Raw genomic sequence first — 19,662 nt, forward strand, 5'->3', positions numbered from 1 at the left:
CTGGCCATATACTTAATTTGGAACTGGAGTGCGCAGTGAGAGCGTAGTGGTGTAGTTTGGGTTATGCGACCATAGTCGAAAATTTTGGTGACAAAATTTTTTTAAGGAGGGGTGAGTTGTAACGCCTTGAATTTCGGGCCTAGAAGTATCAGGTCTTGAGCATGGGAACCGTTAGGAGGCTGGACATAAATGTTTAGTTGTGCAAGAAAATGACACAAATAATTAACTGCTTGAGTGGTTATGTGTCCTGAGAAGTGTCGGAAGTCCTGGGTTCAAACCTAGGCTTTAGCAAAAAAAAATTATTTTAAGTAAATAAAACCATTGGTTCTGGATAGTAGGTTTTCAAATTATTGTGGGTAAAACATGACACAAGGAGCCTGCTGGTAAAAGGGGTAAGTGGCGTGTTACTAATGTCTGAGGTCTGAAGTTTGAGTCCTGGTTTGCGCAATAAAGTGGTCAAGTTTTGATACTTTGGATGGCTAATGTTTGTGTTGCATTAAAAGTATGATAGGTGAGAAGTTTGAGTGATTTGAAGAGGATTTTGAGGAGTGGATCAAGGGGGTGGCAATGCTAGTCGAATTTTTGAAGGATATTGTGGAGAGTCTTAAGGCTTGTTTAGAGTGTGAACCGAAATTGGAACTATCTTGGACTCAAAATCTCGGTAAGGGTGTGTTAGCTCCTCATTTTCATTTTTTTCCTCTCCACTTCGGTTATGTCAACATTCTTTGTTGCCTTTTTTCTGTTGTACCGAATACTACTAGGGACTTTGGGCTTTCGATATTATTTTGCCTTCGGTTTTACTTTTTCCTCCAATCCCCTGTCTATCGATTTTCTTTTCTTCTCCTTTCTACTCTCTCTCCATTTACTCAAATTTTCTCCCCTTTTCATATTGCTCTTTGTAGGCCGATTACTGTTATCCATCATTCTTAGCGCTTTGTTTCGGTAAGTGGTTAATCGCTTGGTTCAGGTTATTTTACGCTTTTGGTAATGGCTAACGAAAGTGGGTTGTAATACAGATTTTTGCCAAGGATCGTGAGGTAATCTTGGTTGGCGATTTAGGGGGGCTAAATCACTCTCGTTTAAGTAAGACGAGTATCAATATTATTTTAGGATTAAGTGTTAAAAGAGGGTGATTATTGATTAAAGGACTGACAGAGTGATTGATTCAATATAGGTTGGTGTTCGTTGGCTTTTGCTCCTTTTCGCAATCAGGTGTGTAATCATTGTCTTAACTGTAAATCGAAAAATGCCGAAAAATAGGACCGTTGATGCCACATGGGCATGCGATCGCTCGTATGGTAACCCCAAGCACATAAACGTGGGTACTGGATTATGAGAGGCCACCATGGGCGATCTCATGGGCTTAGGTCGTTTTGGGCCATGTTGGGCCGAAATGGTGATCGAAATACCCCTATAGGGTAAAATGACCGAAATACCCTCATAGGGTAAAATGACTGAAATACCCTTATAGGGTAAAATGACTAAAATACCTCTATAAGGTAAAATGACTGTAATACCCCTGTAGGGTAAAATGACTGTAGTACCCCTGTAAGGTAAAATGATTGATTTGCCCCACGATGTGTATGATGTATTTGAGCATGCCACGTTATATGTATGTTGCATCCATGTAAGATATTATGATACGATTCATGACATGTTGCATGGGGTTGTGATTGTTATTTTGGAGGAAGTGTACTGTACTGATATGGTCGCACGGGTCGCCGAAGATGACTGTGGACCTAAGGTTGCACGAGTCGCCCAAGATGACTGTAGACCTACTGATGGCTTTAAGCCGTTCATATTATTGGCAGCTTTGCTGCGATACTGTTTAGTGCCGCAACCGGTGTTAATCTTGGTGTGTTTGGCTGGGTGAGTCGATTAGCGAGACAAAGTGGTGTGTAGAGGCTGGATTGGGTAGGATTTTTTATTGCATTACTGCACTGATACTGTTACTGTAATCACCTAAGGCCCACATTGATACTGATACTGTAATGGGCTCAAGCCCAAACTGCATCTATCTATTGAATGATTAACTACTTGTTTTTTAGGGGATTACACACTGAATTTTCGTAAACTCACCCTTCTGTTAATCTGTACAGGAAATCCCCAGCCTTAGATGGATCGATGCTGCAAGGGATTCGGAGATGGCCACACTACTGTTCCTGCTTTATATTTGACTTTTATGTACTATGAAATTTCGAATTGGGTATTTATTTATGTAATAAAGCCTCTCTAAGGTTTTAGCTTTTAATTTGGGATTTTTACTTGCTTTGATATAAACTGCTAGTTGTAGGAAGAAGACTTGTTTTCAATAGATAACTGTTTTTCAAAAACACCACGTCTTCTTAGTATAATTTTATAGCTTCCGCAATAAACATAGTTTTAAAGTGCAATAACAATCTAATATGATTTACAAATTTTGTTAATGATATAATAAGGTTTTAATTAATAACGGGATTTCCTAGAAAACTTTGGTTTCAAAAAAAATTTCTTTGTGAAACCGCCAGATTCGGTCATAACATCTAGGCCGGGTTTGGGGTGTTATAGTGTGACACAAGTCAGTAACCCTCCAGTTTTCCCACAGCCAAGGCACATGGGCATGTCTTCGACTGTGTATTGCGAGTCAGTATGTATACCATGTTTGCACACGGCCTGTGACACGGACGTGTCTGGTGGCTGTATAAAGTACACGGCCCGTTCACATGGGCGTGTGACCCTTTAATGTTTGAAAATTTTATAAGTTTCTCAAAGTTTGTAAATGTTATCGGTTTCGTCCCGAACCATTTTTAAGCATGTTTTAAGGTCTCGTAGTACCTTATAAGAGACAATGTAGATGAGTTGAATGGATATTGATTATGAATGCATACATGTATGTGAATGATGTGTATTATTTGATAATGCCTTGTAACCCTGTCCCAATGACGGATACGGGTTAGGGGTGTTACACTCGAGGCCCGAGTTAGCCTAACAAATCGTTGAAACACTAAAAATTGCGTAAAAACTCTTATTTTGCTAATATTTATATATAAGCTACTAATATTGGAAATGCAATGAATAAATATGAAATGGTATAAAACAAGCTCGTTAAGTGTCAAAACGTACCTAAACTACCACTACAATTTATGGCATGTTAGTATTCTATTCACTACAATATAATGTTTGATGATGATGACCTAGGTTAGCTTATTGGAATATTACTTTCGAGGATCAAAGGTAGCTATATTCTTGGGGTTTTTTTAATGGAGCTGAGTTCTCGGATTACAAGCTTAGTGTCTTAATGCTATCCAGGTGTTGACCTTGGATAAGATAAAGTACTTCTACGTGTCTAGTTGCGTTTAATAGGTTTTTCCTATGTGTTGGCAACAATTTTTCCATTTTTTTGGATTTTTTTGGGTGTTCAATTTTGGAACATGTCTAGATGGATTTTGATTTTGAATCAAAATTGGCTTACTCATGGTTGAGCAAAAAAAAAAAGAAAAAAGAAAAAAACGAGTTTACATACCTAATGCTCTTGTCCAAAAACAAATCCTTCCGATTGTTCTATGTATACTTTCTCCTCTAATTCACCATTTAAAAATGTACTCTTAGCATCGATTTGGTGAATAACGAAATGCATCTTGGCACATGAAGTGCATCTTAGAAAGTAAGCGCATAAACTTGTACACAATCCAATCTCATCCTATGAAATGCCAACTATATCCGACTTAGCCCGACTAGTTAATAGGGTACTAGTGTTTGATTTCATGTACAATTCAATACAAATATCATTTTCCATCATAATCTTATTAAAAATAAAATCATCATTTATATACATGTTTTTCATATATGTATTTTTACTCGATTTCCATTCCACAAATCACAATTCAAATATTACATGTCACTTTCCATTTTATTCATTTTAGTCCCCTATTTCGATATTCCATATCAAATTCAATCAAAACATTTCATATTTTCATCATAGACTTACCTCAATGATTCAAAAATTAATAAGCATGCATATACAATCAAATATTTTTATCCCTAATCATAAAAGTACAAACTATGGTTTCACGCGTCATTCATTGACGATTTTCACTTTTCCTTTCCATCTCGATTGTTCAGTGTTGCCGTTAGTTACTAATAATCACAAAATACAATCAATTTCCAGCAAATCCAAAATCAAATACTAAATTACACATATTTAGAAATTTATTTAATTTAGTCCTCAAAATCAAGACAACCATAACTTTCACTTTGGGGCCTCGAATTATAATTCGATTTCACCATAGCTCATTAGGGACCTTTTATTTCCTATCCCTACCGAAATTTCATAATAGTTTTGTATTTGATTCAATTTGGTGCATAATGTACAAAACTAATAATTAATCTTTACAATTTAGTCCTTTTTCCTATATTAAGCTTTATTTTTAAAAATTTCAGACCAATTTCATTTATTTCTCAACAATAGCAACTTCTACAAACTTTAGTAGTTTTACAGATTGGTACATGGGCTAGCTAAATCAAGCTCTCATGGCTCAATTTCCATAAAAATCAAAGAAAAAAAGGCTAGGGACTTACTTGAATTAAAGATCAAAAGCTTAAAACCCTAGCAACAGACTCAAACTTTCTTCTTTTATCTTATGGTCGGTTGGAGAAGATAGTGTTTTATCTCTCCATCCACTGAATTTTACTTTTATAGTAAGATTATAGTTTAATTAGTCTTAATTAATCATATGTTATCTTAATTAACTATACTTTTATAAATTAATCATTTAACATCATTACCATCCAATATAATATGTTTAAAAATGGTTCATTAACTATTTTAGCCCATTGGATAATTGCAATTTAAGTCCTCAAGTCATTCCCTAATTAAAAATCTATAGTGATTGAACTTTAAAATTTAGTCCATGGACTTTAATTAATCACAATTTTGGCTAAATTACTTATCCAAATTTCAATTATATATATCCTTATTTAATATTTACGAGCTCGATTTACAAAAATGGTGTCTCAAAACCATATTTTTTGATACGACTAGAATCCAAGTAATTACAATTCTCTCTTCTTAAGAAATTTCATCCTCAAAATTTACTTATAAGGAGGTGGGGATATTGGGATCTCATTGCTTCTTCTAATTCCCAAGTTCCTTCCCCTATGCTATGGTTGCACCATAGGTCTTTCACCAATTACACTCATTTATTCCTTAGCTCATTCACTTCTCGGGTTAAGATTTCAGTCGATTCTTCATCATAAGATGAATTAGGCTAAACTTCAATTTGTTCTACCAGAATAACAGAAGGCAGGTTAGATCGATATTATCGGAGCGTGGATACATGGAATACATCATGAATCTTCTGTAATTCCACCAGTAGAGCTAGGTGACACACAACCTATCTAACTCTCTTCATGATTTCATAGACTCAATTTCCCTTTGCAACCAAGGTGCATCATCTTTTTCCATGAAGATACTTTCGAGAATACCTTTAGATAAACATACAACTTCCACATATTAGGTGTTGCTTTCATTCTATCCCTAATAAGTTTTACCACATCTTCCACTTCTCGAATCAATTCCGATCCTACAACCTTTCTCTCGCTTAATTTTGACTAGCTGATAGGTTTTATGCACCTACGACCATATAAAGCTTTATGTAGAGCCATTTGAATACTCAACTGGAAATTGTTACTATACATAAATTAAAGGTAAATAACGTTCTTAGCCAGATTCGAATTCAATAATACAGGGTCACAACATATCTTTCTGAACTTGAATAACTCGCCCTGATTGGCCATCAGACTGAGGATGGAATGCTGTGCTAAAATTTAACCTCGTTCCTAACAATTTATGCAACTATTTCAAGAATCTCGAGGTAAAGTGAGGATCTCAGTCAGAGATAATAGACACAGGCACACCATAAAGTCTAACTATATCATGAATATAAACTTCAGCCAACTCAGAAGTGACCAATCAATGCTTACCACTATGAAATAAACATATTTTTTCAGTCAATCCACTACCACCCAAATCACATTTCTTTTGCTCAGAGATAATGGTAGACCAACTAAAAAATCCATAAAAATCTGCTCCCATTTTCATTCTAGAATTGAAATGGGTTGAAGCAACCCAATATGAACTTGATGCTTGGACTTTAACCGCTGAAACACCAAGCATTTAGCAACATACTCCACAATTTCTCTTTTCATTTTGGGCTGCTAGTATGATTCTCACAAGTCAAAATACATTTTTGCACTACCAGGGTGCATAGAAAAAGGACTATTGTAAGCCTCACGTAAAATAATTCTTTTCAAATCAACATTATCAGGAATACAAATTCAATTGTGAAATCATAGGCAATCATTTGTATAAATGCTGAAACTTTCAATAACACATTGCTAAGCAAGATTCATTTTCTACATTAACTTAGCATCGGAAAAATGTGCATCCATAATTTGGTGAAGAAACACAGGCCTAACTTTCAACTCAGCTAAAAGGCTTCCATCATCGCAAATACTGAGCTGGGAAAACATTGCTCTTAGTTCAGTTGTCGACTTATGACTCAGAGTATCAGCAACAACATTTGTTTTTCCCAAATGGTAATCATTTATGCAATCATAATCTTTTAACAATTTGATCCAATGACGTTGTCTTAGGTTCAACTCCTTTTAGGAGAGAAGATATTTGAGACTTTTTTTATCTTTATAAATATGACATTTTTCACTATACAAGTAGTGCCTCTAGATCTTTAGAGTAAATAAATTACCAACAAGCTCTAAATCGTGGGCCTGGTATTTGTATTCATGCGTTTTAGTTTTCGGGACACATACGTGATTACTTTACCATGTTGCATCAAAATACAACCTAATTCATTCAACAAAGCATCACTGTAAACAACCAATTTTTTCCCTGATTCGGGCAAAGTTAGCATCGACGCTTCTGTCAACAAAACTTTCAGCTTCTCGAAATTGTCTTGACATTAATTATCCCACACGAATGGCACATCTTTATATAAGAGTTTTTTTAGTGGAAAATTTATTCTAGAAAACCTGTTCACGAATCTCTTATAATAACCGACCAAGACAAGGATGGTTCGAATTTTAGACACATTTTTTTGTGCTTAGACACATTTTTTTGTGTTTTCCATTAAAGGATAGCTTTGATCTTTTTAGGGTAAAATTGAATTCCTTCGACTGAGATAAAATGCCCTAGAAATACCACTTTAGATAACCAGAACTCACATTTACTGAGTTTTCCTAAATAGTTGCTTCTCGCACAATACTTGTAGTACAATTCTCAGATACTTATCATGATTATCTAGAGTATATCAAGATACCATCGATAAACACCACCACGAACTAGTCTAGGTAGGGTTCGGAAATGCGGTTCATGAGATCAATGGACACTGTAGGTGTATTCATTAGCCCAAATGGCATCACAAGAAATTCATAGTGATAGTACTGCATAGGAAACGTCGTTTTTCTTAAGTCACTGTCTTTCACCTTCAAATGATAATATCTAGATCTAAAATCAAATTTGGATAAGAATGATGCACTTTTCAATTGATCAAATAAATCATTGATATACAACAAAAAAATCTTAGTTTTGAAGTGTCTATTTATTTAATTTTCGATAATCAATACAAAGCAGCATCGACCTATCTTTCTTCTTAACAAACAGTACTGGAGCTCCCCTAGGCGATATACTAGGACATACAAATTTGTGGTCTAGAAGATCTTGCAATTGAATTTTCGGCTCTTTTAACGTCATTCACATCATTTGGTACGAAGCAATTGACACGGGAGCTATACCTGAGTAAACTTCAATTGAAAATTCAACCTTACGATCAAGAGGTAATACTGGTACTTTTTCAGAAAATACATCTGGGAACTCACATACTATTTGAATCTTGCTTATCTAGTTTTCATCCGAGTTCAAATTAATAATATAGGCTAGAAATGCTTCACAACCACAATTCAGAAGCTTATTAGCTCAAACTGATGAAATGATACGAGTCGAGCCACTCGATTTGGTGCCATTCACTTCAGTTATCACACCTCTCAAAATCTAGATGGAAGACTTCGTTTTACTGCAATCCAGAACTACACAGTACTCAGTTAACCGATCCATTCCTAAAAACACATTAAAATTGCTAAACGGCATAATCAGCAAATCAACATGAAATTATATATTCTGGATTTCGATGGACACCATTTACACACTTAATCAACGAGCATGGTTTGTCCCAAAGGAATCGAAACAATCATTGCCACTTTCGACAACTTAAATTAAAGATTTCCCGATTTCACAAAACTAGAGTTGATATAAGAATGTCACCAACCAGGATCAATTAAAGCATACACATTTGTTGAATATAAAAAGAAAATACATGCTATGACATCGGTAGCATCACCCTCTTTACGAGTCTGGAAAATGTAGGCTCACGCTCGGGCTCTAGCCTCTAATTACTGAACAACCGAATCGACACCTTTCCTCTAACTTTCCCTAGAAACAGAACCACCACCGGGATTTCCCTGATCCCTAACAACAAAAGTAGACCCCTAAGTGGCAACAAGAGAGGAATCATCATTTTTTGGGCATTCTTGAGTGAAATGCTTTAGGGATTCACAATGGAATCACACGTTCGTCTTCTTCCAACACTTTCCAGGGTGTCTTGTTCCACAAGAATAACAATTCAATACCTCTATACTCTCATAGGGCCTTTGGCACTGCCTACCGATGTAGATAGTTTTTATCTCGAGCCTCACTTAGATTTAGCAATCCTCGAAGCTGACCTAAAACACAAACATAACCTTTGTAAGTTTAGAAGAACTTAGTGAGAGTTAACTCAAAATTTTCTTGGTGGATACTTTTATAATATCAAGTGAATATTCGTACACAACTACCATCCTTAACATTTTGCTTCAGTTTTGGTGAATACTTTCAAAATTTTAGGCTTATTGTAACACCCGAAACTTGATCTGATGGATCGGATCCAAAACCTGGGTGTGACCATTCTAATACAAATGAACTTAACTCTTCTTACACAAATTGCAATTGGTTTGAACTATTTAATTACAACAATTCATAATACAATACATAAGTATAAACATTGAAGAATTTTGGTTATATTATATAAGGAACTTAATTAAAAGTATTATTGAAATGATGTCATAGACTAACGTAGTCATCTGATCTAAGGGATTTTATGTGCCAAACAGACTCGGTCACACCATCAAAGCTTACTCTGTATGCATAATAATCTGACACTTCGTTCATTTGGCATAATTCTAGCATTGTTCCCCCAGGCGCAACCTCACATTCAACTTGAAATAGAAAACATAATCCATGTAAGTTCATGAGACTTAGTGAGAAATAATCATTCATACCCTAGTCGTTAATTTCCATAAATGGATAGATAGTTTATCACCATTAACTTATTTTCTTAAATCTTCTAGTCGTTGATTTCCATAAACAGATAGATAGTCTGTCACCATCAACTCATTTTCTTAAATCTTCAAATGTTTGTCACCACGATCAGTTTACCATTAACGAAACATATTTCTTCTTTCTATCTATTATATCACAATCAATTTCCCTTAACATTGTTTCATCAATGGCTTCATCCTTTTAGAACTTCTTCCTTTTATATTCATCTTAATCATGATTCCCTTTCTGAATGCTCTTCACAAAATAATATTTGAATTTGATTTCCTTGCCTTATCTTTCTTTGAATACCCTTTCTTCGTAATGTTTACTGATAGATGCCCTTCATTAAATACTCAGACGTAGCCTTTACTCAGGTTAGTTTTTTAAATTTACTTAACCCATACTCAGATCTAGCATCCAACCAAGGATTGTAGCAACCAGTGCCTTATAAAATATAAAACTACCATTAAAAATCATTTTAAATAACCTTATCGTCATATCTAACCCAGATAACCCACATAAAAATCCCTACTTCTTCCTCTTATGGTTCATACATTCTTAAAGGCCTAATCTCACATGGAGAATTATCCATATAATCTAATATTTCACCCTCAACTCAAAGAAATACATTTTTGCTTCTTAAACCTCAGATAAAAGTATTCTAGAAGAAGGAAGAAGAAAACTCACTTATCCAAATCTTGAATATCCATTAATATAATTTAATTCTCTATTCGAACTTGACAAGTTTAACATGTTACTGTATTGCCTTATCTAAAATTCCACAACTTTTGAGAAACCTACTTAAGTACCCCCTTTAACTTTTTTACTATTTCGGTTCATATTCAATTGGTTTCTAACTAGCTTACCTTGCAACATAACTTGCATAGTACCACGATTAAAGACACACTATTCTTATGTTGTGAACTCACACTCTCAATACCGTTCCACTTGGTCACTAGCTACTCTAATTGACATAGGAATCTGACATAGTGTTTTCATTATTGAAACACATAATTGTATCTGCCCACTCAATACACCCAAAATGTACCTGGGCGAATACCACTCCGCCAGTTATAATACCTTAGGACTATTCACCAAATCTTGTACCGGCCAGAACTGGGGTGTTACACTCACACCTACACTGACTTCTATGCTTAGCATACCAATTCTCTTTCTTGTACATATAAAAGTAATTTTTAAAGAATATATCTTAAAAGCCCACTTCATATAGATCATCCCATCACTCTTAACCCAGAATGGTTATTCATAGATACTGATCACTAGTGAATACATACACTTTTGGCAGATACTCACTAATTTGAATACTATCAATTCACTAATCAAATCATATTCTCCTTCAATACCATACAATCTTTTATTCATAATGAACTATACCTATCATTCTGATGAAATCCACACAATTTTATTTCAAAACCCTAGAAACTTAGGATAACTATAACTTAGATTCCATATTATTCCAGAAGAAGATATAATACAACTCAAATATGGCGAAATTCTAGATAACTTTAGATTCAACTTTATATTTTACAAGCAACTAGACTGATGGATACTTATCTCATTCATTTATATATATATATATATATTAATACGCCCAAATCCCAAACTAACAAATTATTGTGATGGATACTCCCTCTGAATATACAGATACATATTTCTTTTCTAGAAATTCTTATTAGACTTATTCAGTTACATCACAAATCTTACACAACCACACTAACTTTAAACATGTTGTAACATTATCATAGAGTTACTTACCTAAGAATTATCAGAACTTATCCAAAACTTACCATAAGGGTGGATAATCACATTTCATCATACAAACTTAACAGAGTATGCCACGAAGGCAAAAAAAAAATTCACAAGGGCAACTTAAGGAATACGCCACAACGGCATCGTACAGAATCAAGTGTTTTACTTTCTCGGTGGACTCTCACAAAAGGTGCCATGGGTTTCGTTCTCATGGACTTATATAGATTTTCATGTATCGTAATCTGCCAATTCGATTTACACATTATCGAAGGCTATACCATGAACATACATACAATATCATCCCATGGGTCTTAGCCACATGGACTTATACACACATTCATGTATTGTGATCTGTCAATCCAGTCTTCATCTTACTAGAGGTTACACCATGAGTGTTTCCAAATTATTTTAAAATGCTATGCATCTCAACCTTATGGTCCTATAATTGTTTTCATCTCATGATCTACCATTCTGACTAAAAATATAATTTTCCTACCAAAGGCTTCACAAGAGACATTATTTAACATTTACTTACCCAGATTTTCACATTTTACAAATTCATACTTCTCATATCTCATGCCTTACATGCATGTTTACTAAATATTGTTATTTTTAATAAAACCTTATACATATCACCATATCAAACATCTCATATGCTTACAGATTACTTTAGATATCATTATCCTTTGTAAATGTATATATATACTTCTACTAAAACATTTCACATTTAAGAGTCATGGTAAATACCCACCTAATACTCACCTACCGTGTAACAGCCCGTTTTTATGGTTAATCAGAATAATATTTTCGAGACCACAAGTACAAAGTAAAAATAATTATTTTATTATTTTATTAAGGTTTACAGCATGATATAATGTTCATGTAAAAATTTCGTTAAAAAATTTTACCGTTTAAGTGTTTAATTCAGAAAAAAAGACTAAATCGCGTAAAGCGTAAAACTTGTGTTCTATTAGTTAAATGTATCTAACGGCTATGAAATTAAATGTTAAGGGTTTTATGTTGCAAATAGCCCTTTTATAATGCAAGTGGACGGTTCTATGCATGAAATACTGAATTTTTAATTTTTTAATCAAAGGATATTTTAGTAAATTAGTTAATAAGTTAAGTTAAATAAAACAAAATAACACATGCATTTTTATTTCTCTTGTGGTGAAGTCAGTATGTATGCCCTGTTTTCACACGGCCTATGACACGGGCGTGTTTGGTGATCGTGTGAGGCACACGGGTTGTTCACACGGGTGTGTGACCCTAAAATGTTGAGAAATTTTCTAAGTTTCCCAAAGTTTGCAAATGTTATCTGTTTAGTCCTGAACCACTTCTAAACATGTTCTAAGGCCTTGAAGAGCCTTGTAAGGGACAATTTGATGGTGTTATGTATATTTATGACTATGAATGTTTAAAGTATGTGATATTGCTGTGATTGATCAGTAATGCCTCGTAACTCTATTTCGGCGATGGATACGGGTTAGCAGTGTTACATTTTATTAGTATAAGAGCTACAGTTTAGTCGATTCTAGGACTAACGTAGCGTGTGAGAGTCTAGCTATACATGCCATACTTAACTTGTGATAGTGTGATATCTCTCGATTCTGACGAGAATTATTTTAATTAGACAGATATGCTTTCCAACCGAGCTAATTCTGATAGTAGAAAATGTTACACTCAAACGGTTGAATGAAAATGTGTTGGTGATGAGATGAAACTCATAAAGGTATGAATCAGAGTGCATGATATTCTACTATTGATAAATGTTAGAATTATATAAGCATATGAGCTGTGATGTTTGGTATATGATTGCTATGTGCATATTTTGATTGTGAATTAATGATTTGATTTAGCGTATGAGTTATGTGTTAAGTACAAAAGTGATCATAAGTAAATGATTGTTAGGTGTTTTGAGAATGTGGAATTAATAATGAACTAGTCATTCATAATAATATGTGTGATGTGGATGTTTACGTGAGAGTTAAAATTTTAAGCTTACAACCCTCACCCCCTATCGGTAAAGTATTGCAATGAAATTCGTAATATTAGATTGAATAAGCTCACAAGTGTGGAATTATAAAGTTCCGTAATTGAAGGATTAATACTGTGATCAGATAAGAGAATAAGTCAGCAAGTAGAGACAGTGCTAGAAGAGATATCGGATTGTTCTGAAGGCCATTCGGATTATGCAATGTCACTATTAAAGAAGAATTTGACTTTGATGAAACAACATATTTAGGTATAATAACTAAAGAATGTATTAACTGGAAGTTTTTCTGAATTGATTTCTGTTAGTGATGGGATAATGTGAAATCAGTATGACAGAATTAGACAGTGGAATATTGTTTGAATTGAAATGATAGTTGAGTGCAGTGGTTATAGTTGGGCAGTTACTATGGTTTCTTCTGGGTAATCTATGTGTACATTTATCCTTAGAGGTATGTGTAACTGTATGTTTTCAGATGAAATTATTATCATATGATAACGTTATTTAAATATACTAATATACTAAAGCATTGTTGGGTTGTTCGGGTTATGATCATCATTATTTTATTTTTTCTCTGGTATTTTATTACATTGTATTGATAGAAGGTCAACGGTAAAATCTGTATAATGTTCGTATTTTGTTTCTATTGGGTATTTTTATGTCGAATATACATGAAGATTATATTGCTTCTGTTACCATTGATTCAAGTGCATATGAGAGATGTTTTACTTCTGGATTTCCTCTGAGACATCATCGAGATATTTATTATCTGATATAGTGCTTTCTCAAAAAGTTCAGTATAATATTATATTTGGGATTACAGTATCTTGGTTTTCTTATGATTCTATGTGATTGTCTGCAAGAGATATTCTTTGCCGGAGATGACCATATCTAATATGATTTAAATTTTCTAGTTTGCTCTTGGGAGTACAGTGGTATAGTTATTAGATTCATAGAAGTTGTGTTTCTGTATTGGTTGCTGAGGAAACCATATTTGATTTCTTTTGTGTTCAAAATCCGTTATTAACAACTGGGATTCTATCTATTTATACTATTTAGACGATGGTCTTATTATGGCATTATGATTTATATATGATGGAAGTGGCTTCAGTATAGTTCAATGCTTCGATGATTAATAGTTGAGATAACTTTATTATATAATCCTTTCTAGTTTCTTGAAAGAAGGTTGACATCGACAAAAGTGTAAACGATGAAAGATCAAGCTCAAATTTGTATATCAGTTATCATTTCCAGGTAATCTTGATAAAGGTCAATGAGTTGAAAGCGGGATGTTACGTTATGTTTGAATTATGCAGTTTTTAAAGATTTTTTTATTAGCATTCTGAAAAAAATTACGATAATTGTATGTCTGAGTTATCTTGACAACAAGAAGAAAGGTTTTCTTTAAAGAGTTATTATTTGACAGCTAAGACCGATCTTGAAGAATTAATCGAGTTACTTGTATTTGAATCTATCCACAATGCTGGAAATTAATTTTTAACGTTCACGGGTAAATAGATCAATCTTATGAATGCAGAATTCATATTCTAGAAGACATGATACAGAATTATATCCATCAGAATGGTTTTATTGAGAAATGTTTTTGTAGATCTCGCTCGTGAAGCCTGCATGATATGATATTTATTAATAAAGTAGTAAACAGTTGAAGACGTTGTTAACTGAAATATTAGTACTGATTCAGCCTGAGTCAGGTAAAGGGTTCGTGATTTTCAATCATACGTCATTGAATGGTTTGAAGTGTGTCCTAATACAAGAATGTATAGTGATAGCTTATGCTTACATATAGTTAAAGTTGCATGAAAAGAATTATACTACATGTGAATTAGAGATGATTGATAATGTATTCGCGTTGAATAGTCCATGACATTGTTTGTTTGGTGAGTAATGTAACCTCTTTGTTGACTGCAAGAGTTTAAGATATTTGATGTTTCTGAAAGATCTAAATTTGAGACAGAAAAGATGGTTTGAACTATTGAAAAATTGTGAGTCAGTGACTGATTATCACCTTGGGCAAACGATTATAGTCTCAGATGTTCTGAGCTAGAAAATCTTTGTGTGTTTTACTATCGATAAACATGCGATTGATCTTATCAGATGTGAGTAGTTAATGGTTGAGCTAGAAACTAAATTGATGTTTAATCAGCGAATTTGTGAGGCTAAGAAGTGTGTCAGTGAATTACAAGTTAAAAAGGGGTTTAATATAAATTGATTCATGATTTAGAACTTCAATTTAGAACCGATGATTATTTGATGTATCAAAATAGAGTTCGTGTACCGAAAAATCCAGAAATTTTGCAACAATTATTACATATAGCTCACAGTGGTAATTATTTGTTCATTCAGGGAGTACTAAGATGTACAATAATCTGAGATAGTTGTACTAGTGAATAAGTTTGAAACATGATATTTCTGACTTTGTATCCAAATGTTTGATCTATCAACAAGTTAATGTTGATCCTTAAGTGTTTCTAGACTGTTACACCATGTGTTGCTATTTGAGTGGTAATGAAATAGAATTTCGATGAATTTTGTAAAAGATAGATGTTATCTGAACTATTGTTAATTGTTTGAGGAAGTCTACATATTTTATCTCCGTGCGTATGAATTACTCTTTTAACAGATTAGCCGAGTTATACATTTCAGAGATTTTTAGATCACACAGCGTGCCAGACTCCATTATTTCAGATGACTAATCTGAGGGAGAGATTCAAATTCTCAAGGTAATGTCTCGTTGTTGTCTTTTAGAATTTGATAAAAATATTTACCGTTGTTTGAGTTACGTATAAAAATAATTTATTAGTTGAGCATAAGATAGCACTGTACGAAGTTTTATATGAGATCAGTGATAAAAAGAATTACGGGATCGATGTAATTAGAGAAACTAAAGAGAAGGTGAAAGTAATTCGCGACAGTCTGAAAGCAGTTTTAGATTGACAAAAAACATATACGAACTTAATACGTAAAAGCATTGAATTTCAATTAGTGAACTGAGTGTTTGTGAAAGTGTTACTGTGAGAATAGAATTTCTTGAATTAGTTGTATGAGATTATTGAGAGAATAAGACCAGTGGCTTATCCACTTATATTACCATCAGGACCAGTGGCTTATCCACTTATATTACCATCAGAACTTGAGAAGATTCATCATGTGTTTCTTATATATATATATATGAGATGTGACGATACAGATAAGACCTTTTGTCTATAATATCTCTTTCAGAAGTTGAAATTCAACCTAATATGATGTATAGTGAGGAACAAATCATAATCATAACTTGTGAGATTAAAAAGTTGAGAAATTTATGAGGCTAGTGAAAACGAATCACTAATCTATTCTCTAATAAGATTTTCGGGGACGAAAATCCCTAAGGGGGCAGAGTTGTAACAACCCGTTTTTATGGTTAATCGGAACAGTGGTTTCGAGACCACAAATCCAAAGTCAAAATAATTGTTTTATTATTTTATTAAGGTTTACAATATGATAGAATGTTCGTGTAAAAATTTCGTTAAGAAATTTTACCGTTTAAGTGTTTAATTCGATAAAAAGAACTAAATCGCGTAAAGTGTAAAACTTGTGTTCTATTAGTTAAATGTATCTCATGGCTATGAAATTAAATAGTTAAGGGTTTTATGTTGCAAATAGCCCTTTTATAATGCAAGTGGACAGTTCTATGAATGAAATAGTGAATTTTTAATGTTTTAATCAAAGGATATTGAGAAAAATAAAATAAAAATAAAAATAAAGAACACATAAATTTTACGTGGAAACCCTTTCGAGAAAAAACCACGGGTAGAGGAGAAGAAAATTCACTATGTCGAAAAATTTGAATCAATACAAGAGGAATAGACTATGTCTATTTATCAGCTTGTAAAGCCATATTCTAGTAGGATTGAAACACCTTATCCTAATCAATATAAAATAGATGAAGTTTAATAAGGTTTAAAAAACCTTATTCTAAAATAAAATAAAAGAAGTCTAGTTCTATATAGATTTTACTTTTATTTTATTTTCCATCGTATTTTATTTAAATAAGAATTTGGGTCACTTAATTCTAACAATCTCCACTTTGAGACAAATTCTCAATGAACAAGTTCTTCATCGCGAACTTTCAATAAACAAGTTCTTCACCTCTTCCATAAAACCCCTTAAGGGTTTAACTTCAACAATGTACACCAACCAAGTCTAAGCAATGCTCAAACTTGGTTATAGGAAGTGACTTAGTCATCATATCTGCAGGATTTTCATGAGTACTAATTTTGCTCAAAACAATATCACCACGAGCAATAATATCACGAACAAAATGATACTGAACATCAATGTGTTTTGTTCTCTCATGAAACATTTGATCTTTTGTAAGAAAGATGGCACTCTGACTGTCACAAAATACTGTGCTGATTTGAAGGTCTTCATTGAGTTCATTAAAGAGTCCCTTCAACCAAATAGCTTCTTTACAAGCCTCAGTAATCGCCATGTACTCAACTTCAGTGGTAGACAAAGCGACTGTAGACTGCAAAGTGGCTTTCCAACTGATTGCACAACCTCCGATTGTAAAGACATAACCTGTGAGAGATCTTCTTTTATCAAGGTCTCTAGCAAAATCAGCATCAACATACCCTATGACTCCATCTTTAGTTCTTCCAAACAGTAAGAAAACATTAGTAGTACCTCGTAAGTATCCTAGAATCCACTAAACTGCTACCCAATGTTCTTTACCGGGATTCGCCATGTATCTGCTAACTGCACTGACTGCATATGATAAATCTGGACGTGAACAAACCATAGCATACATGAGAGATCCCACTGCACTGGAGTATGGAAAATGTGACATGTACTCAATCTCATCATCTGATTGTGGAGACAAAACTGATGAAAGTCTGAAATGGGCTGCTAAAGGAGTACTAACAGGCTGAGCACTCTGCATATTGAACCTGCAAAGAACTTTTTCAATGTACCCCTTCTGACTTAGGTATAATTTACTTGTTTTTCTATCTCTGAGAATCTCCATTCCAAGTATCTTCTTTGCTGGTCCTAAATCTTTCATCTCAAATTCTTTACTTAGTTGGGTTTTGACATTTCTTATCTCTCATTTATCTTTTGCTGCTATCAACATGTCATCAACATAAAGAAGTAGATACACAAAAGAACCATCACTATTTTTCTTAAAGTAAACACAATTGTCAAAACTACTTCTTTTGAAATCATGAGAATTCATAAAGGAATCAAACCTCTTGTACCACTGTCTTGGTGACTGTTTCAAACCGTAAAAGGACTTTTTCAGCAAGAAAACATAGTTCTCTTTTTCTAAGACTATAAAACTCTTTGGTTGTTGCATGTAAATGTCCTCCTCAAGTTCTCCATGCAGAAATGCAATTTTTACATCTAACTGCTCAAGCTCCAAATCATGCATGGCCACAATACCAAGCAAATCTCGAATCAAACTATGCTTAACAACTGGAGAGAATACATCTGTGATTGATAAGTAAAGATAGAGCTAACCACCTCAGAATAATTAGATGGCTCTTGATTCGCATCTATATCTTCAGCCACATTTAAAGCATAAGTAACTAGATCAGCCTCGGCATACTTCTTTAGAGGTTTAATTTCTCTTCTAGTTCTGTTTTTGGCGATAGAGTATTATGGTGAAGAAGCAACTTTATTCTCAACTTTTGTTCTGGCCTGAGGACTTGACTCTGTATTAATCTGATGCTCCACCTACTTTTGATTTTCTTTATTGGAAGAGTCTTTAAGAGATAAGTTAGGTAGCATAGCAGTTTCATCAAAAACAACATCTATGCTAATCACAACTTTTCTATTTTCAGGACACCATAACTTATACCCTTTTACACCAGCTTTATAACCAAGAAAAACGTATTTAATGAATCTCGGTTCCAATTTTCCATTATCAACATGAGCATACGCAGGACACCCAAAAATCTTTAAATCAGAATAATTAGCAGGATTACCAGACCATACCTCTTGTGGAGTCTTTTTCTCAATGGCAACGAATGGAGATCGGTTGATTAAAAAATATGCAGTAGAGGCTGCTTCTACCCAAAATGACTTCGATAAGTTGGCATTTGACAACATACATCGAACCTTCTCCATGATCATTCTGTTCATTCGTTCTGCAAAGCCGTTTTGCTGTGGAGTATGACAAACTGTCAAGTGTCTCATGATCCCTTCTGACTTGCACAATCTATTAAACTCATCAGAACAGAACTCTAAGCCATTGTCTTTGCGGAGGTATTTTATCTGTTTTACCGTCTTTTTTCAATCATAATTTTCCAAGACTTAAATGCAAAAAACACATCACTTTTCTGCTTCAGGAAGAACGCCCAAACTTTTCTGGAAAAATCATCAATAAAGGTTAGCATATAATTAGCTCCACCTCTCAAAGGCACCCTAGATGGCCCCCACAGATCAAAATGAATATACTCCAATATTCCCTTCGTGTTATGGATTCCTCTAGTGA

This window comes from Gossypium hirsutum, chromosome A05, assembly GCF_007990345.1.
Source record: "Gossypium hirsutum isolate 1008001.06 chromosome A05, Gossypium_hirsutum_v2.1, whole genome shotgun sequence".
Lineage (NCBI taxonomy): Eukaryota > Viridiplantae > Streptophyta > Magnoliopsida > Malvales > Malvaceae > Gossypium > Gossypium hirsutum.